A 21,235-nucleotide genomic window follows, 5' to 3' on the forward strand; every position below is an offset into this window, starting at 1 on the left:
TTACCTATGCGTGTGAATAGTCTAAGGGTGAGGGGAATGGAATCCTGCTCCTCCTATAAGAGCAACAAGTGCTCTTAACCCCAGAGCCATCTCTCCAGCCCCTCTGTATACTTTTTTTTAAAAGAGATTTATTTATTTATTTATTATATGTAAGTACACTGTAGCTGTCTTCAGACACTCCAGAAAAGGGTGTCAGATCATGTTACAGATGGTTGTGAGCCACCATGTGGTTGCTGGGATTTGAACTTCGGACCTTCGGAAGAGCAGTCGGGTGCTCTTACCCACTGAGCCATTTCACCAGCCCCCACCTCTGTATACTTTTAAAATCCCTTTGTTTCTTTGGTTTATGCATGCTTGTATATTTGTGTGTATGAACAGCTTCTGTGTGGGGGAGTGCAGAGGCCACAAGGGGGCATCAGATAGTGGAGCTGGAGTTGCAGTTAAGTTGTGCTGGGAACTGAACTCAGCCTGTTCTTAACCACTGAGCTAGCTCACCCTCTGTCTGTGTAACTCTTTAAAAAGCAGGTTTCAGAACTCACTGATCTAAACTTTTAAAGGCTGTGTCTGCAAGAGCTGAGAATGATGCAGGCTCTGGGGCATCTGGATGAGGAAGAGCTAATTCCCTTGTCTCAGCTGCCTTTCTACTTTTTCACCTTCTTCTGCTCCCTCTCCTTCCTCTTCCTCTTCCTCTTCCTTTTCCTCTTCGTCTGCCTCCTTCCCCTCTCCCTCCCCTTCCCTCCTCTTCTTGCTCCCCCTCTTCCTTTCTTCCTTCCTTTCTTTTTTTTCTTTTTTTTTTTTTTTAACTTTTTTAGGATTGTGACCTAGGGCCACATGAGTAAGTTTGTCATTTCCTACAATATTATCCTGCTGAGACAAAGAATGTTCTTTATAGAGGCAAAGAATCTCCCTGGTGATTTTTTTATGTCCCTTCCATCTGCTTTAGCGTTGCACTCTCTTCAGGATCCTATCCACACCCCCCGAGCCGAGGGCCAAGGCCTCCATAGATCTTCCCTGCTTCCTGTTCTGGCCTCAGTTTCTGCATCTCTGGAAGCAGCCAGGTCTGACTTAGCTATACAAATCTCATCACACTTGCTTAAAAGCAATTGCAGCCTTTTCATACTGATTGGTAGGAGCAGAACACACATCTCGTAGGGTTAGATTAAAGCCTCTATTTCATTAGTCTGTTCCAGGGAGCTGCTCATAGCAGAAGCCAGAGGCAATATGGCTCAGCTGAGCTCTCCCCAGGATGACACAAAGTGAGACGCAGTTCCTAAGGTCATGCTCAACAGAGAAAACCGATGCTTCTCGTTCGCCTGCCCACTCATCCTTGGGCTTATCTAATCATTTTGAAAAGAATTTGCAAGGCGATATTCTCCTTGTTCTTTAGGTAATATTTACAAACCTGGTACAAGCCCTGCAAGCCCACTTCACCACCAGGAGACCTACAGTGGAAGTGGTGGCCAGCAGCCCCTGATGGGCATCTGTCTCGCCTCTCCCTGTGTATCTGAAGCCCTTGCCTTGTGTCCCCTCACCTCAGATTTAATATCCCTTTGTCTGCCTGGAAACCATTCCTCTAAAGGTAATATGAAGGAACAAATGTGGTAATTTCCCCATGAGCAGAGTGCAGAGCTTAGCTCATCATAAGTATTCAATAAATGTTAGCTACTGTTACTACCTTATTAACCACTGCCCCTTGTGTTACTGAGATTTAAATACATACATGGTACTCTGCATGAACCCTGTTCTTCCTGCCTTCAACTGCCTCACAGAATTTCCTCCTTTTCCCTTTCCCTCTCCCTCTCTTTTTTCTTCTTTTTTCTCCCTCTCCTTCTCTCCCTATTCCTTTTCCTTCCCCCCTTACTATCCTGTCTTTACCTTAGACTCTTTCCCTAACCTGTAAAATGCTGCATAAGATGCCCCCCCCAAGCCTTCTCATAGTACCCCTTATTGCCCTGGTTACTGGGTAGAAACGCTGGGCTCTCCTGTTAGCTTGATTAGCAGGACACTACTTGTATCTTCCCCTGGATGGAGCCCCGTAAGGATCAGTACATCCAGTTCCCAAACCCCTAGACCATCACAAAACAGCACTTCAGTAAAATACAATGGAAGAATAAAGAATAAAGAGCTATTTTAAAACCCAAGCTCCATGTCTTAGCAGCAGAGTATACGGTCAAAAGTCTGAGAAAGGCTTGGCAGGTTTGCAGATCTCCAGCCATTGGCCTTTAGGAGCTCAGACTATCTACCAATCACAGAACAAAATGAATCTATTATATTTCATGAATAATTGCTTAGTTGTACACATATACACTTCCGAGGTATCAGACCCTGTTACTGGGTAATAGCCTATTTACATAGAATTGCCTTCCATGAGCACCTGGGAAACTGAGGCACTTGGAGATTCAAAGTCTCACCCAAGGTTAGCAGAATGGACATGATGGAGCAGGGTATGAACTGAACGTCCATTTTCGGAATTATTCTCTGACCATGCAGTCTGCTCTACATGCGCTTCAGGCAAATCGCGGCTCACTTTTCTTTTGAAGCCTTCAGTTTCTAGCACAGAGCCAAGTAAATCACTCCCCAGTAAGGGCCTCCTGTTTAATCAGGTTAGAGTAAGTTAGATCCTCGCCAACAGGTCCTTATTTAATTGAAAATAAGATGGGCTTAGAAGAGGGTTTGCTGGCTGAAGTCTGTGTTAATAGAGGCGATATGGTGGTACCAAGCAATCAAAACCACCCACTTTCAAATAACCCACTTGCTACTTTGTCTAACACCAGGACAAGCTCTGTGTTTGTTTGCTCACTTGCTTTTGACCTGCGGAGGGAATCCCAGGTCTGGAGTATCCTCAGCTTGTGCTCTTCCACAGAGCTACTATGTCCTGTAGTTCCTCTTTCCCCAATGTTGTCTTTGTGAGATCCAACTTCCATTCATTCATCAAATATTTACTGAGTATTTTCAATGTGCTACCCTCCATTCGAAACTCCAGAGATTCAAAATTGAAGGAGCTCCTCCCTCGTGTATCCTACATCTTCCTTCTGTAATCATATACAAAACACGCTTAGAACGGTGCCTGTAGGCTCTGCTGACTTCATTATATTATGGTGCTGTTGTGTCATGCCTTTTTGCAGACAGGAAGAACACATTCGTAGTGTTTAGGTGGAATGTGTCACATGCGGTAGCCCAACAAGATTAGTAGGTAAAAGGCATTGTCAAATTAGATCCTACAACAGGGTGATTAAGACTCTTTGAGGATCTTCCTAATGGCCACTGTGGAATTATTCATGTGAGAGTCAGCTTCTGTTTATAAGAGAGCCAAAGTGTTCCCTTTGGGCCTTAGCTAAGTATTGCTGACAATGTATAGTGATGTTTTAGTGGTAACAAAAGGCCCATTAGCTTTTCCTATACATTTTTTCGTTATGTCAGTGGTCAAATAGCAAATACTTTTGGATTTGCAAGCGTTTCAGTCTTGGCTAATGCTCAGCTGCTCAACCTGCCTGCTGCTATAGAAAGAAAGAAACCCTAGGCGATACGTAAGAAAACAGACATGCTGTTGTGCTAATAAAGCTTTATTTATAAGCTCAAGCATCCAGAGTTAGGAGACGTCTGTTCCAGCAAGGAGGAAACATATTCTGTGAGCTATAATGTTGTCCTTGAAATGCCCTTTTTGAGAAAAGAAAGCATGAATTGTTAGCATAAAATGACATTGCCTCAATTCAAACATACAACAGACTCCTTGGGCGCTTCTCAAAGTTTTGGTTCGATTCGTGAGCTTTTATATGGTCTGTTTTGCATGATGTTTCCTGATCGATTGGAATCGTTTCAAGAACCTGGAAAAGACATTTTTTCCTGGAACAGAATCAGAGGCAATCAACTGTCCCTCGGGAAAGTGTGTAAGCTGGGAGGAAGATATTTCAGTATGGAAAGCTTCAGGAGTGCTCGAGTGGATCAGGAAGGCTGTGGTTACTGCAAAGAATCCTTCCCTAGAAAGGTCAGATTCCAGGGGGTTCCCCTCTGGCAGCTGGTCATTGATTAAAACTCTAACTTTCTCCTTACTTGTCTGAAGCGGCTACTTCCTGTATGACTTGAAGTTGGCTGTGAGAGGATCGAATGGGTCTATACTCTCTGGGATTTGGTAATCTGACTTTGCCAAGGCATCGCTGCTAGCCACAGGAAGGAACCAATCTGAAACACAGGAAGAGCGTATTTTCTAATGTCTTTTAAGAAATGAAATTGTCTTCCAGAGGCTTCAAGTGCCACAGGGCAGCAGCTCCTGACCAGCAAACACCTAGCTCAGATAAAAGGGAATGTTAATTAACATATCAATAGTTGGTAGATCTTGGTGCCAGGAAAGTGCTGGAGGGTGTTTGACAACTTTTTCTTCCCTTAAGCTCTTTTGCTTTCTCTTTGAAGAACTATTTTCAGCAAAGAGACCCCTGTTCCAATCTATTTTGATCTCAAGGATGTCTGATTTAATATAATTTTCTCACGTTTCCTCCAACTTGCCCAAGGTGAGGAATAATTTACTTTGCTGGAACAAAAGAATAAAGGTTGTTGGGGAAATGGAAACAAGAGTGGACCTCCTTTTAAAAATGGAGACTGGTTTTGTATCTGGTGGTGAGGCGGCCCTCATCCCCTTTAAACTGGGGCTCACTTGCAATCAGATGTCTTTGTGAATTTGTGGCGAGTAGGCGGTCATGCAAAAAGAGGCTGTGTTTTCTATCAGTGGTTTCCTGTGTGTTTGGGTTTTGCTTGATGGGTGTGTGTGGAACCAGAAGAGCGGGGCTGATTCCAGTCCATTGGACACAGCGAGTAAATACGCCTCTGATTTCAGGGGAAAAAGTGAAATATCCACCCACTCAAGGCAATGAGTGTAGCAAGCACCAAAGAGACAGTTGCCAGGGGAGGGTGGTGGTGGTGGTGGAGGTGGTGATTGGGTGATTGGTGATGGTGGTGGGCAAGAGACAGGTTCCAGAAAGGCTTGGCCCCTTCTTTGGGAGTTAGTAAGACTTAAAGGGGTCTGAGGGAGGATCCAAAAAAAAAAATTATTCCATGAAGGTTATTTTCAGTCTTTTCTCTGCTTAAAATCTATTCTATGCTTAAAATGCTCATAGGGAAAATCTACTTTAATTCAAATAAAAGTGTGTGTGTGTGCTTGTATGTGTGTGTGTTTCTAAGTTCTCACGTTCCAAGACAAAGGATTGTTGCACCAAGGACACATAGTAATAGAAACAAATTATTATTTATTATTTATTATTATCGAAAAGATACCTGCTAAGTGTGGGCTATAGTAGTGAACTAAGAAAAGTCATTTGCTCAAAAAGCACCAGGCTATGAGAGGCTCAGACCCTCACTAGGTCATCATTCTCGGAGCACCCATGTGTACCTAAGCTTTCCCCATGCCTGCTCTGTGTATTGCATGAAGCCCAGCTAGGAAAGAATTTCCAGTCCTTTGTGTCTGTGTGTTCCTTGGGTACGTTATATAATCTTGATGCTGCTTGCTGTCTGAACTCCCTGTTCTCCTGCATCTGCATGCATGCAGGTGCATGTGCTCATGTGTGTAGAGGACAGAGGACAACCTTGGGCATCATCCCTAGGAACATCATCTACCTTGCTCTTTTGTCATCATTGTTGTTTCAATTTTTGAGGCAGGGTCTCTTTTTGGCCTGGAACTTCCCAGGTAGGCTTTTTTGTGGAGGCTTGATGAGAGCCTCGGACCCTAGCTCTAAGTTGCACACTTCTTATTGTGTTATGCCTCCTCACCATTCACAAAACCTACCCAAATAATGAGAACTTCATGTGCAGAGGAGAGAAAAGAAGCCATTTCAGGCATAGGCCAAAGACCTTGGGGACAAAAGAGTATCTTGAGTACAGGAAGTGATCCAGAAGAAATGTGCTTAAATTCCTATAGTTGGAAGGTTGGGTGGGGTTACAGTGAGTTCTGCAAAACTTGTGATATTACACACAATGTCAAAGGGAAACATTGACATATAAATTGTGACATCAATAAATAAGCACACTTATTGAGCAAATATTATGTGCTTTGGAGGAAATTATAAATTTCTTTTGCTCTCATGAATCTTTTTATTCTGGACAAGAAGGCAAGATCCTCCTCTAGTTTAAGGAAAGAACTTTTGAGTCAAGATCCAAAGAAATGAATAAAGCGAAATTAGATGCAAATAAGAGCCCCATGGGAAGAACTGTACATGCAAAGGCCCTGTGGTAGGAGGAACTGGATCTGTCCAGAAGAGTCCAGGATGGGTAGCCTCCAGTGGGCCTAAATAGGATGAAGTAGGGTGAGGGAGAAGACCAATGAGGAGAAGGAAAGGAGAGTTAAATATGAAGATCTTACAGATCATTGGAAGGTGATGGTCTTTATCCAAGAGGCTGATTGGATAGTTCTTAGATGGCAGTAAATGATGATGAAGGACATGATGAGAAACTTGAAAGCTGTTAGGACCCAACCCTGCTCTTTCCTCTTCTTTACCATGAAAGGAAGAATCCAAGGGTGCCATCTTCCTGTTGCTGGTTCAGGCTTGGGATACTACCTAGAAAAGTCAAGAGCTTAAGACAGATGTCTGAGTCTGTGCCCCTCTCCAAACTGGGAGAGCGTACAAGTAGAGGGGCTGATTGTAATAAGAATGACCTGTCTGCATAGCGTGAAGGTGCTTTGATGGGGCTGGAGAACAGAAGGATATTTTGTGCATAGCCAACCGTGAGAAGAATGCTGGTTTTTCAATGAGGAAGCCTAGGAAGCTGACAGGTGAGTCATGCAGGGGAGATGAGAACAGACAGGGGGTGGGGGTGGGGTTTCCCACCTCCCCAGATGCAGCCTGCTTATCTCAGATGCATCTTCTGTCCAGTCAGGGAGTGGACTATGAGCTCTGGGTGCACATCTGTCCCCAGGAAATTATAAACATTGGTGAATCGTTCTGTGTTTGGCATAGTATGAATATCAAAGAAGGGAAGATATTTCCCTGTTGTGTTCAGTTATTGTGCTTGAATTTCTTAATGGCCTTTTTCCATTTTAAGAGAGAAACTCCGAGCATTGAAGTGTCATGGCCAAGGACATGGGAAGAGTGAGCATAGAGGCTAAATGTGAGGGTAGGGCTCTGGCTCTAAATTAGACTTTCTGTGCTATGCTGCCTTAGAGGACAGTTTCCCTGGGACCTCTTGCATTTGTGATTTTTCCCTTTGGTGGCCATAACCCTTATGGTGTCTACAGAGAGCTTTTGGAGTTCAAGCTACAGGGCAAATACTGTTGTGTGAAAGGGGCAATGGGGGAGAGTTTCCCCTTGCATATAAATTAGACTGGTGCAGCTCCTTAGTGAACTCTTTGTCTGATGGCTGCCAGAGCACTGTGGATGCCTTGGGAATTAGGATGGAGCCTGAAGCTTGTGCACGCACTACTTTTAGGGCCCTATCACCAACCACCAACCACTCCATAGCCTCCTGCCCTTGCCAGTAACCACACGGTCAACATTGGGAAAGTGTGGTTGGTGGCATGGTGATGTAGCGTTTGGGGTGGAGTGGACTCTGATTAAGGGTCACCCTGGAGAAAGCCTCAGTTGGAGGTTTACCACTGGAAAGTGGAAATCATTCCATCCTTGGCCCTCAATTTATCTGGACAGGGGAATGGGAAAGGGAGGAGCCAAGGGGTCTGGATCACCAATGTTCTGTCTGGTTAACTCTTTAACTCCCACAGAACGGTCATCAACAGAGTCCTAGTCACATACCTTTGTCACACATACCTCTTTCCCCCATGCAGCCTGCTGAGCTTTCTTCTTGCCTTCCACTGGAAAATACCAGTCTAGGCCAAGATGGCCTGGAATACTATGACTGTCCACAGTGGACTTGACCCCTATTCAGAGCCCATGGAGTGAAAGTTACCCACCCACCACCTTTAAAGGAAGGGTTTTGGTAATTACATAAACACAACTCTTACAGAGATCTCCCTCCAAGCACCCAGGAAGCACGCAGTACTTTTAATCTAGCTTGGACACACTGAGCATTCAAAATGAAGAAATGCTCATATTACACACACATAGTGGCCTTTAAATACAGGAAGGGGGTCTTTTTGCTGGGGCCTTTGAAGTCTAGTGGTGGCTCTGAGAAAAGCATGTAGTTGGAGCTGGGAAGGTAGCCAAGGGGTTAGGTTAACTGCTGTCTAAACATGAGCACCTGAGATCAAATCCCCAGCACTCCAGGTATGTCACAGCTGAGTACCTACTTGTGCCTGTAACCCTAGCTTTTGGGGAGCAGAGATGGATGGATCCTGGTAGCTCACTGGCTAGCCAGCCTATCTGAAGTTATTAGTTTGGGGTTCATTGAGAGCCCCTGACTGAAGGCGGAAAGAAATAGAGGAAGACACTGAGCAGTCTCCTGTGGGCATACATGTGCCTACATGGCATGGCATGTAACTGCACACTCACATACATGTACAATACACACGCACAGGAGAGAGAATGGGGGAGGGAGAGAGTAGTTCATTTTCTGAAAGGAATCTGAGTTTTCAAAAATTCTGTTCTCTAGAGTGAAGCAGGGCCAAGCAGGCAAAGATCCAGAGGAAAGTTGTTCAATGCAAGAGCAACTGAGCGCAGCGCCTAGTGTGTGAGGTTCATCAGGAGAAGCACAGGCTGAGCACTGATTGTGTCTCCAGCAGAGGCAGGAAGCTGGGGCCACACCAAAGAAGCATGTGGATCCATCCGCCAGAAACACGGCGCTGTGATTTCAATAGCAGGGGACGCAGAAAGGGGAAACTGGATATCAGAGGACATTCTCCGAAGTGCTGTGGAGTCCAGGGATGAGAACAGAGGAAGCTGGAAATAAAACCCGGGAGGCCCTGTGTCTTTGGCTGTGGCTTCTAAAATCAGGCCACCAAGGCCAGAATGCACAAAGCTAAGCAGACTTGTATTGTGATGTTGTGAAGGAAAGGTGCTGGGCTGCTGGGAGAAGGGGTGGAGGTGGGGGCAAAGTACCTCTATGTGGGAGTTTCTGGTCTCGTCCTGGGTGGATCTGAGTGTATGGAATTGGGAAGGGAGTCCGTAGTTATCCTGAACTTTTCCTAGGGTGACAACTGAAATCTAGTCACCCCAGATGGAACCCCAACTACAGACTGAATAAAAGATTCCAGCCAAGTCTGGCTTGTTGAACTGGCAAGTTTGGAGTTATTTACAGAGCATGGGTGAGACGTGAGTCACAGGATCCTGGGCAACTTACAAGCAGCTCCAGCCCTAAAACGCCCCTCCCTCTCCCATGCCAGCCTGCATCTTTGGGATCTCACGATGCAGTCCAGGCTGCCTTCCCACTCACTATGTGACCTCAGTGGCCTCCGACTCACTACAGCCTTCTGAGCACTGGAATTGCAGATCCAGGTCACCATGCTGACTGAGAAACACTTCAGTGTTATTACGGAGATACCTAGGTGGCTGAGGTCCTAGGTTATTGTAGTAGTTTCCAGGTAGATCTTTGGGTGTTCTTTTCCCACACTAAAGCTAATGAGAATCCATAGGAAAAGCCTGTGGTTGACCATTCCCAACCCTCCTGCAAAAGACATTACCCTGCACAGTAAGGAGGGTAAGATAAGGACCGGTTTAATGAAGTAGGACTTTGTAGACAATGCTGCAGTTGATAAGAAATATCAAGAATCCGAGCCATGGAGTACAGGAATGTGTCATTGCCTCACTTAGGCAGCAAGGGCATGTTCAAAGCTCCCCCTCCCCTAGAGCTGCAGGTAGCACAGTGTGGGGGTGATGGGGTAGAGAAGGGAAATCTTTCACGAAGCTTTTCCAAAGTTCTCTGTTAGGACTGGGGATGTAGCTAAGTTGGTAGAGTGCTTGCCTACCATGCACAAAGCTCTGCCTTTGATCTCCAGCATGGCATAAATCAGGCATGACGGTGCAGCCCCGAAATTCCAACACATGCAGGATGATCTCAAGTTCAAGGTCAGCCAGGGCTACATGAGACACTGCCTTCACACACACACACACACACACACACACACACACACGCACACACACACCCCAGGGCTACATGAGACACTGCCTTCACACACACACACACACACACACACACACACACACACACACACACACGCACACACACACCCCAGACAAGCATCAATAAACAAATGCTGTGGATAGAATAATCTAAAGGTTGTCCATTTGCTGAACAGGTCTTGGTGGCCACAGAGCACAGTAGATTCTGAATTTCTTTTGAATTCTGTTCCTATAATTTTGCCAGCGATTTTATTGGGTTAGTATCTGAGGTGTTCCCTTCTTTTTAAATTATGTATGGTGACAGATAATGGTGGGAAGCCAAGTGGGCTATTTTAAGCACTTCCTTCAATACTAGAAAGATGACCTTTGGCTAGCTACTCTGACAGTGTCCAGCAATCAAGTTTCACTCACCTAAGGGTAGAAGGGCTTCAACTTGATCTTCTGAGTTGATGAGTATTTTACAATAAGCTCATTCTGGTCCATTAACTTCATTTCTCAAAACGCAGGTTTAAAAAGGAGTGTTTCCCGGGGAACTTACCACCAAAAATGGAATCAATTCACTAAAAACTGAACATCGTACAAGGTGTTGAAGAAAGTCTTTTGGTTTTTTATCGTTGTATGGTTGTGTGTGTGTGTCTTTCTGTCTGTCTTTCTGTATGTATGTATGTATGTAATTTACACAAGTGCATGTGTGTGGGTACACATGCCTATGTGTGCATTCTGGGTCAGAGGAAGATATTGGCTGTCTGCTTTACCACACTTTGTCTCTTTGGGACAGAGTCTCTCACTGAACCTGGAGCTAGATCAGAAGGTAGCTAGTCCCAGCTCCCCTTCCATCTCGGCCCCCTCCCTAAGCCCTGGAATTACAGGGTTCATGCCTGGCTTTTTACCTGGGTGCCATGGATTTGAACTCATGTTCTCCTTGTGAAGACACTCTCATACCCACCAAGCCAAGTTATGTCCCCTCTATGTGACTTTTGAAGTAAGCCGGTGATAATGTTTTACATATATTTGATCAGCAGTGTTAGCCTTACCATGAACCTCTCTTTACATTCTCCCCATGCCTTTCCTGATTTGTTTAGGGAAGAAAATAAACATGGTGAATGAAAGAACTAAACAGTTCAAGAAAGCTGGTGTCCCCTTTAGTGTCTCACCAGGTTCTTCAGTGGGGAGCAAATATAGATTGCCCTATAGGTGAGAACTTGGAAGACATCTCCAGGGGCAACTACATCTATAGGTCGATGATACAAAAAATAACTCAAACCATACCCTGGGAAATTGTGAATAGGAACCACGTATGGAATCTATGTGGGTATGGTCTTGTCAACAGGAGACCTGTCATTCCAGGTTCATTTCCTTTTGTAGAGAGTTCAACAAATGTTTAACGAGTGCCTGTTATTTGATAGATGCCTTCCAGGTATCTGGGGACCCCAGTAAAGGCCACACCTGGGTAGAACTTTCAGTCTGGTTAATTACCACACTGCCAGCCTACTGCCTTGGGACTTGTTCCCTGTCAGAGTTGCCCAGTTGGGAATTAGCAGGCCTGGCTCCTATGTGGATAGTAAATCTGGTGCTCTTAGATGGCAAGTTCCTCAACAGCTGGAGGGCAGGATGGTGATTATTAATGATAAAATTAGAGTCAAGAGAGGCTCAGGATGCCTGGCCTGCAGCTGCTTGCTGTGTGGTGTGGTGATGCAGGGACCCAGGTCAGCAGTGAAGTGTCACTATCAGCGCTGCTTCTGCTATCCACCTTGTCATGTTCTCGAGCCACCTGATACAGAGGGAGCAGGGCCATCTCCCCAGCCTTCTCCTTGTCCTCACTGGCTTTGTCAACAAGTGTTTTGGAAGGGCCCTCATCCTTGCAGCTTGCTCAAGCCCTTCACAGCCAGGTGTCCTGCTGCTTTCAAAAAGGATGAGAACAACTTACCAGACAACTGTGGCCATGGCAAAGCAGCAGCGAGAAAGGAGCAGGCATCCATGGAGCAGAATCTCCACACTGCTGAGATCCGAGGTAAACCTGTGGTCTCTGCACGCTCCAGTGGGGTTGACTGTTTCTTGCAGACCAGGCCATGATGGTTTGGTTTACTACCATAAGGCCTCAGGAGCAACATCAGGGAAAATGTCACTCAGCTCCAGATGCACCTGTGCCCTTTGTCACACACTACAGGACAGGAGCTTAGGGATATCAGTCACCTCTTTGTGGCCCATGTCTTAGGGCAAGACATGTTTGTTTTGGAAACCAGGATGTGTGGCCGGAGCAGTGCTTGCTGACTGCCAGGGCTTGGGACCTTTCTCCTTCCAGCAGAAGAAACACCAGAGGAAACCCATCACAGTTATCCGGGCCTGATGGCTAGCAGCGAGGGCGCTTGCCTCTCTCTGGCCACACCCACGACACTATCTCTGCAGTGAGGAGTTCACCAGGATGCACTTGAATGGCTGTGTTCTTGTGTTTTTTCAGGGGGATTCTTTGATACTCTGTAATATTGACAATACACGAATGATAAAATCTCCCCACAGATAGTTCAGCTAATTGCTCCTTCTAGGTAAAGGATGGCCCCATTTCTGGGTCTGTCTGATCATGACTTTTCATTTTCTGCCATAAATGAACCTAATTTGCAAATGAAAAATTTCAGCGAAGCATCAGTTGCCTGCAAGGGAATTAAGGCTGGAACCTTTGGAAGGGCTCAGCCGAACACACAATCACATTTTAAACAAAAGACTTATGATCTTAATTCACGGTTAAAGTAACAATTGCTCTCAAATAGTACTTAGTATTTGAAAGGCTCAGGCAGTCCGATAATAGTGATCAAGAGCAGTTAAACTTGCTCCGAGCTAAGAAAAACAAAAACAAATAGTGTTTGTCAAAACATGCATAGTGTATCCCGTCTGTAGGGCAAAGTTTTGCTCAGATTACCCCCTCATGTTCCTGTTTAGTGTCAAGGGGGAAAAGCAATTCTTGCCTGGGTCCAGTCTGTGAGGCTGGGGAGCTGAGTTCTAGTCCTTGGCCCAGCTATTGAGCTGTTTAAGTCATATCAAAATGTAAAGGCTGTGTGTGTTTCGTTCAGGAACCTAAATCATTGAGGCGGGTAGTGAACCCGCTGCTAGGATTTATTAAATAAAAAATATTACAACAGAAAGTGTTGGACCAAAGAAGCCAATCTCAGAGCACAAGGGAAGTGTGTCTTGTGCATTCACAGAGTGCTTTCAGTGTTTGTCTTTGCTTTTCAGGGAACTGTCTGGGTCCACTATACATCACTGAGTTAGCTTGGCCAAGAATCCTAACTGGAGGTGGTTATGCAACCTGGCAATACTTAGGGTCACATTCCAGCAGAAGGGACCGCATATTAATCCATTCTGAATTTCAAAAACTTGAGCACTTCACAAAATGAATAAGAAAAAAAATCCTTGAAATGATAAATTATGTTTCCAGTGTTACCTTCTATTTAGAGATAATAGTTACCAGCGCCCCTCCCTTTGTTGTTTGTCGGGAATACTTCTGACCTGGTGACTCATTTGTCTGAAGCAAATCTTCATTTTACTCGTGAGTGAATAGTTGTCCCTGACATAAGCTTGGTAACTCCTCATTCCTCTACAGAGGGCGGCTGTGATCACTTCCAGCTTCTAGCTACTTGGCAAGTATAGGCTTGTCCTCTTTGCCTGATCACCTACCACTCTTCCCAATCCGCTTTCCAGGATCAAAATAATAGATCAGTCTCTCCTTTTAAACATGAGGTTTTGACCACAGCATGCCTGCATTTCACTTTCTTGGTGATCTGAAAATCAATTAGGTATCAGTCGCTGCCCAGGAGGGGAGGGCCTGGCTCGACACAAATAATGACCTGCACTGAGTGAGAGCTGGCCTAGAAGAACCTACAAAGCATCATGGCTTCCTAGCATACTGGGGAGAGCTCTGCCAAGGCAGGGCTAGGCTTTAAGTTTGAAGGGCCATCTAGAGACAGACATTCCGGGACAAAGAAAAGAATCATGTGTAGTGTGGCTTGGATATAGGATGTTGGTAGAAGGCAAGATCAAAGAAGCAACAGTTTAGCACCACGGGTCATGGAAGACAAGTCCCTGTACTGTTTGAGGTTGTGAGAAAGTGCTTCGTGTACTTCAGGAACTTCATATTCCACTGCATTTAGTGTGACTGTGGGAATCTGCTGCATATTCAAATCCAAGTCCTAATGAGCTGATTTAGAAAATAGCTCCCTGCTATTTCAAAGAGGTCTCGCTCATAGGCCAGTCTCATCAGGGAGTTGGCAAGGGCTTAGCACAGAGCCACAGTTCTAGGAACCAGGTACTCAGGCTAACCTTGTTCTTGCCGTCACCCAAGCCCTGCCCTGGGCCACCTCTACATGGCTGGCTATCTTTTGTGGACTCTGTACATAAACAGACAGGACTTTCCCCAAGGGTGTCTGCCTCACAGCTCAAACTCCATTCCAAAGGGAAAAGAAAATGAAGGAAAGGGGAAACAGGAAAAAATGGGGAAGACTGTTTAGATAGGGTAGATTTAAGTTTTATTCTTAAGTTTTATTTTGTGGAGAAGGCTTTGCAAGAACATGTGTTGGGTGAATTCTCCTGTAACATGCTTGTTCAATTACTATACACTTAGAGAGGAAACCACAGACCAAGAAGTAAGTTCTGGAAATTTAAGTCAGTCATGGATTAAGTTCCTCAGGTAAGCCTGTGTGTCATATGTCCCCAATGTACATTTATCCTACATTTATTCTACTGGGATGGGCCAAGACCTGACTATAATGACTGTGCATACTAGAGGCTGTGGTTTTTTTTTTTATGATTGTACAAGCTCTTTGGCTGAGTACAATGCAGATGGCCTTCCCTCTACCCAAGGTTGAGTTTCCCTATCTCTGGACTATGGGGGTCATAACCTTTCTCACAAGGACATTGTTGGGACAGAAAATTTAATCTATTTTGTAAAGAAAAAATAGATGCACAGTATTAAAATATGCAAGTCTAAAATAGCTGCCAGCACTGTTTGGCTCTCTTTGCCGAAATTTCACTATGCCTATAAGAAAGACTCAGCATTTTCTTGTGGACTGTGAGTTGTTGCCATCAAATGAGCTTGTCAGTCTCTGGTAAAGAACAAAATGTCCTTGGATTTACCCTGTGCCACATTGGCATGTATACTTATACTAAAGCACCCAATATGGAATATAACCAAGGGCAAGTTCTCCCAAGTGGGTATGAATCTCCATAAGGGACACTGGTATACATAGCCATTCCTCAGAGCCACAGAAAGCCTTCTGAGAGTCATCCCTTATTGCTCTGCTATAGCCTGTCCCATAGGAGAATGGGCCCTGGAAGGCTGCTGACCCCACAGGACCTCATTTGCCTGATGTGAGAAACCTCAGCTCAATCATTCCCAGGAAGAGCCAAGCTCTTACTGGTCTTCCTCCTCTGACTTCTGAACAAATGTGGACGTTTCCCCCTGTGGTCCTTAAGCTATCACCATCCGTCCTACATCTCTTGGTGGTTCTAATAGACACAACACCGGGAGGTTGCTTGGGAGATGACTCAAGCCAATAATGTGCTTGCTGCACAAGCATGGGGGCCTGAGTTGAGAATTCTCAGCTACTACAAAGAGCCTGTGCTGTGTCCTCTATCTCTGAATCCGACCCTGGGAATGCAGAGACAGGTAGGTCCCTGGAGATCACTGGCCAGTCAGTCCTGCTGATTATGAGGTTTAAATTCAGTGGGTGATTCAGGTTTAAAAATAGAGAACAATAGGGAAAAACACCATGCATCAAGCTCTAGACATATGCATACTCACACGTGCATGCACACACTTGCACACACACACAAGCTAGCACAAGCAATGATCCTAATCCTTCGGTATGTATTTTATGATTCTGAGGCCCAAGTATTCAATGGGAAGGATGGGCCAGACTGGTGGTTTTTCTGACTTTTGGAAACTAGTATGTATCCCAAGGCTCATGGGACCTTGTTGAGGACACCTGTGAGCTTCATTCAGAGGCGAGGGTGGGGGTGGGGCTCAGCCTTGCTTCTCTGATCTCAGACATGCATGTTTCTGTGTTAGCTGTTTTGCCTTTAGGATACCATACAAGATTTGCTTAAAGACAGGAATTTGCCATTTAAAAGAAAAGTGTTTAAAATCTAGGTGATGAGCTTTAAATTTTTGTATACTTGACTAGCATTTGTTCCATCTGTTTTATGCCCTTCTTTGTGAAATTGGGGCTTGAATTTGTCACCCAGCCAATCCTTCAATCTGGGTTGATGTTTACAAAGTATCTTTATATAGGTGGCCATTGGCCATATTTAATGTGATCTCTTTTACAATGCAGTCTTTGTATTGCTGTCTTATATACAGCTTCACTTAAAATAATTGGTACCGGGAGAGGATGGCTCAGTGCATAGGAGTCTTTGCTGCTCCTCCAGATAACCTGAGTTCAGTGACGAGAGCCTACCTTGTGTGGCTAACGATCCTTCATAAGTCCAACTCCAGGACATCTGACACCCTCTTTTGGACCCTGTGGGGACCCACATGCATGTGGCAAACATACACATGCATAAAAATAAGTCTTTAAAATTATTAGGGTATGTTACTGAAGGCTCTTCCATTCTATGATATGAGGCTTTAAAAAAGGTGTTCAAATTGTCTTAATAAATTGCTTGTCAAGCTTGCTTTTGGTAAACACATTGCTATCACAATTACTAAATTGCTTCAGCATCTACCTGCTATGCCTGGCAACCTCTCAAGATAGTAACCAGCTCCCAGCGGCTCAGTTACCTGCTTCTTTAGGCCTAGGAGATGACATTCTGGGGCCTTGACCTGGCTATTTATCACTTTTCTGGCTGGTTCCCTTGAGAAGTGCTGGTGCTCTGAATCCAAGATGGTGTCTGTGGCCCCTGACCCATCATGTGGAAGGGAACACAGTCACAGGAAAGGTATTGTGTCTCCTTGAGTTTTAAGAAAAACCCCAAAGACGGAAGAGAGTGCTGTTTTTCTGTGTTTGCTCTCTTCACCCTTTGGGGGAAACTGAGTATTGTGACCTTAGTCACGTGAAATACGAGGGGTCAGCCAGTCCGACTAGAGTAACTCAGGAGCATAGGAGAATGCCAGGATCATGATGCGGATTGCTGAGGGCAGACACAGGCAGGGACAGGAAAGTGTGTCAGAGGTCAGGGTGTGAATAAGAAGTCTGGGAGAGAGAATGTTGTGTGATTTACCCATGCACTACCCTGGACTCCTCAGGGTTCATTTAAAGAGGGGAGCCCATAAGAGCTGCCATTCTCCTCACCGATTCTCTTGGCACCCTGCTTCTAAGCGTCAGATGGAATCTGTTGACTGAAGAGGAATGAGGTTTTGATTGTGGTTAGTCCTCAACATTTTTTTTTTTTTTAGCAGTGCCAACAACACCCAGGGCAGTTTATAACATTTTAATTTCCTCACAAGTGATCCTCATTTCAATTTGCAACATGTAAGCCTATCCGATGGTAGAGAGTCAGATAATAGGGGAGGTTGTTTACATGAAATCTCATAGAAGACACGCCCAGCAATCGTTTTCATTCATAGTTTCTCTATTGCTTTTGGCAGCAATAATGTAGTGTTTCTGTGTTTCATTTTTATGGAGTGTTATGGGACATAGTCTTTGTAGGTTTAGATTTCAGAGGAGCGTATCTGATTTATACTTGATCAAGCAGTGTTTGCCAAGTAATCTTTGCTGAAAGACAGCTGCTTAGGCTGAAAGGAGGAACCTTCTATAAAAAGTATAAGAACATGCTCTAGGGTTGCATGGGAATTCATGGGGTCTCAGAAATGCAGGGCACAGAGAATTCCACACTCTGAACATTTTCTGGGTTTGACATAAGTTCCTTTTTTTTTTCATATTTGACAATGTCCTAAGCCTCATAAGCGAGTCTTATATTTGCTAATGACCATGATTCTTATAATTAGCTTTTTTTCTATAGGGGATGGTCACATAAAGGTAAACAATATGGTGACTATATCTTTGTTGTATCCATGGAAATCATCATTGATGATTTATTAAGAATCCTTTCTCCTGATCTCCAAACAGTACATTGTGCTGGCCCATGTTCCTTGAAGAATATATATGCTTTTCTTATCAGATAAATCAGCTTTAGTTTTGTTTATATTTTGGTTTCTTCAACTGTTTTGACAGTGGCATTGGCCTCTTAAGACATTAAAGTTAGAGTTATTTTCAAAACTAGTGTTCAGGGGTCAAAGAGACAAGTCAGTGGTTAAAAGTGGGGCTCCTCCAGCACCCAAGTTGGGGTGCCTCACAACCACCTGAACTCCAGGAGACCTAATGCCCTCTTCTGACCTTCATAGGCATCCGAACTCACATGGTCACACCTACACATAAACAAAAATAAATCTTAAAAAGTAGTTTTTGAGAGGGTTTCAGACATAGTTCTGTGGCTCTGCAGAACTAGGTAATCTGTTAAAGTAGTCAGACTGAAGACACCCCAGGTGGGATAAGATATCCCGCTGTCATAATGCCCTTATCACTGAGGACCCTCGAGTCTGTTGGTAGAGCCATACAGTGGAGGAGTGCTTCTGGGAAGTGGAGTCTTTGTGCACCTGGCCCCAGAATGCACCGGGCTTCTTTCATTAGTCCGGCTCCCGCAGTTGCGGTGCAGCAGTGACTGCTGGCCGCCCGTTTTTGATGGCAATTTGGCAGAGAGTCAAACTTTGGCCCCGAAGCAGAGGTGGCACAATTAGGCAGCTGAGAAGCATTCTCTCAACACACACTTTTAATTGATTTCAGCTTGTTTCAGTTTGCAAAGACAGAGCTGTTACACGCAGCGCAGCGGCCTTCTTTCGAGGGGCTTATTTTTACTTTCCCTTTATTCAGCAGCGCTAATTCAACAGCACCAGAAGCGACAATAATGGCAGAGCGCTGAAGAGAGCATCTTTGGCATGGCTTGGATGCAAAAAGTATTATTAAGAACTAATGAGTAGGATAGTTAGATGTTAACCAGAAAAGCATCAATGAGCAGAAGAGCGAACGAGCGATCGAGCGAACATTCTGGGGCAAACATCTGCCTCTGAAGCAGATGTTACCTTGTAAGTTTACAGAAGGAAAGGCAGCGTAAGTGTAAGCTGGTGGTTTTAGGTATGGCAGGGACAGGGAGATAATCACGGGGCCTTCTTGTTCTTCTTGAACTCACAGATGACTGTGGATAGAGGTATGGGCTTTAAATAGGAAAGGTATCAAGCAAGGATGAGGTGACATCAGTGGCAGCTGTGGTGGATTGTGACCTGAGACTGTCAGCAACTAACTGTGTTCTCCCCTGCTTTATCTAGAGCCCAGACATCTCTTCAGCACACAAGGTTACAGCTGCTATAACCTTGTCCAATGAGAGGTTAAGACCTGTGACCCGTTCAGCCCCAGCCCAAAATTACCTAACCTACTGCTGACTTGTAGAACAGCTTGGTTTATGCAGATGATAATGAGCCAGTGGCCACACATTTTCTCGTTACACAGTAAGTCAATTGTTTTGTTTTGTTTGTTTGTTTTCCAGCTTTCAGTCCTTGATCCAAAAATCACCAACTAGTAGGATTTTTCAAGACTACCTTGCAATCTGGGATGTATTTTAAGATTCCTCAAAGGACACCAGATTAGCAACTGTGTTACTTTTGTTTAGTTCTACTGAACAAACCTGAAGAGAAAAGGAAGCCCTGGGACCCTTTAGTCTGTCCCAATGCCTTCAAGAAGAAGTTGGAAAATATGAGGGCCCAGGGATGGAGAGATGACTCAGGCAATAAAGTACTGGCCATGCAAGTGTGAGCACACACATCAATAAGATGGGCGAGCCACTTGTAAGCCCAGCACTGGGGAGGCAGAAACAGGGGCATCCCTGGGGCTCAATGGCCGGGCAGTCTTGCCTAATCTGTGAGTTCCAGGTTCAGTGAAAGACTGTTTTAAAGGTAGCTAGTGGATAGTGACTGAGAAAGACAAGCAAGCTGACCTCTGGCCTCTGCACACATACAAGCACCTATGTATGTGTATGTGCGTGTGCATGTATATGTGTACCTACATGCACACATGCACCTGCTTACCTGTTCCCCCAAAGAAAAATATAAAGTTCTTTGTTTGGCGTACTTCATCAAGATGAAGGAGTGAGCCACTAACCAAGGTAGACTTCCTAGTTAAGCTCTCTCCCTCTTCCCTCATTTCAGAGCAAAACCCTCAATAGCCTTCTGTTTCCTCCTGAAGGTCAAGGAGGCGTCAGCCTTTCAATGGAAAGAAGTCCAGTGGAGAAGAGGATGGGGCCAGCCTCCCTGATGCTCTGATACTTAGACATGGGGCTTTGGAGTGGAGTAAATTCCAGCCACCAAGCCATGTGACTAAAGTTTGCCATTGCATGGCACATGTATTTGTACCCGAATGATCATTGGTATGGTGACAGGGAACCTTTTGCCACTCTCCTTTGGAAAGCTATGTTCTCCATCAACATGTAACCGAGATTCCCCAGCACCCTGCCTATCTTTGGAGGATGGACTGCAGAGATAAGCTAGCCATGCAATCCATAATCTCGAGCTTGCAGTTATGTGTTTGGCTCTCGATGGATCTGCCCTCTACCACAAAGAAAGGTCTTTGAAACATTTCAGGGAGAATCTCTTGGCCAATGACAACCTTTCATTGAGATTTTTCATTACATATTTTGGGGGCTCCATAGGCTATTGTATGGAAACATTTCAGCAGAGGACCCCAAGGATGACCTGTGAATACATGCCGCAGAGAGACGACTTTAACTTTGTGTCAGATTGTCCACTTGTAGATGTGAAGTTTCCCTTTCCTCTGTGTGTATGTGTGTTTACATACACACACGGATATGCATGCAAGTGTGCATTGTGTGTGTGTGTGTGTGTGTGTGTGTGTGTGATTTTCTCTCATCTGGAAAGAGGGCAGATCTGGAGATCATTTCGCAGACTCGGGGGTCAGTTTATGCATAGTCCATAGTCCTTAGGAGCATTCATTCCATCCTAGAGAAAGCAGGGGCGCCTCCAAGAGCAAAACATTCTCGGCGTCTTCCTTCTGCTGTTTGCAACACTGACTCACATTTCTTGAAGGAGGTTCGGCATCTGCTGTGTGGTTCTCAGTGTGACACAAGTGGGCTTCGCTTCCCTCCCAGGGAAAGTGTGCCCCTGCCTCACCTGTTGAGGGCAGGTGAGGTGAACAGAGCTTGTGTGTGTTGAGGAGCCTGGGGAGGAACCATCCTGGTGGCTCTCTCAG

General features: G+C 45.0%; 1 protein-coding gene across 1 annotated transcript in view; it reads left to right on the plus strand.

Annotated features, from left to right (window-relative positions):
- Rora (RAR-related orphan receptor alpha) overlaps positions 1–21,235 on the plus strand; it is a 734,843-nt gene that overhangs the window by 120,144 nt on the left and 593,464 nt on the right. The window lies entirely within an intron of this gene.

This window comes from Mus musculus, chromosome 9 (genome assembly GCF_000001635.26).
Source record: "Mus musculus strain C57BL/6J chromosome 9, GRCm38.p6 C57BL/6J".
NCBI classification, from domain to species: Eukaryota; Metazoa; Chordata; class Mammalia; order Rodentia; family Muridae; genus Mus; species Mus musculus.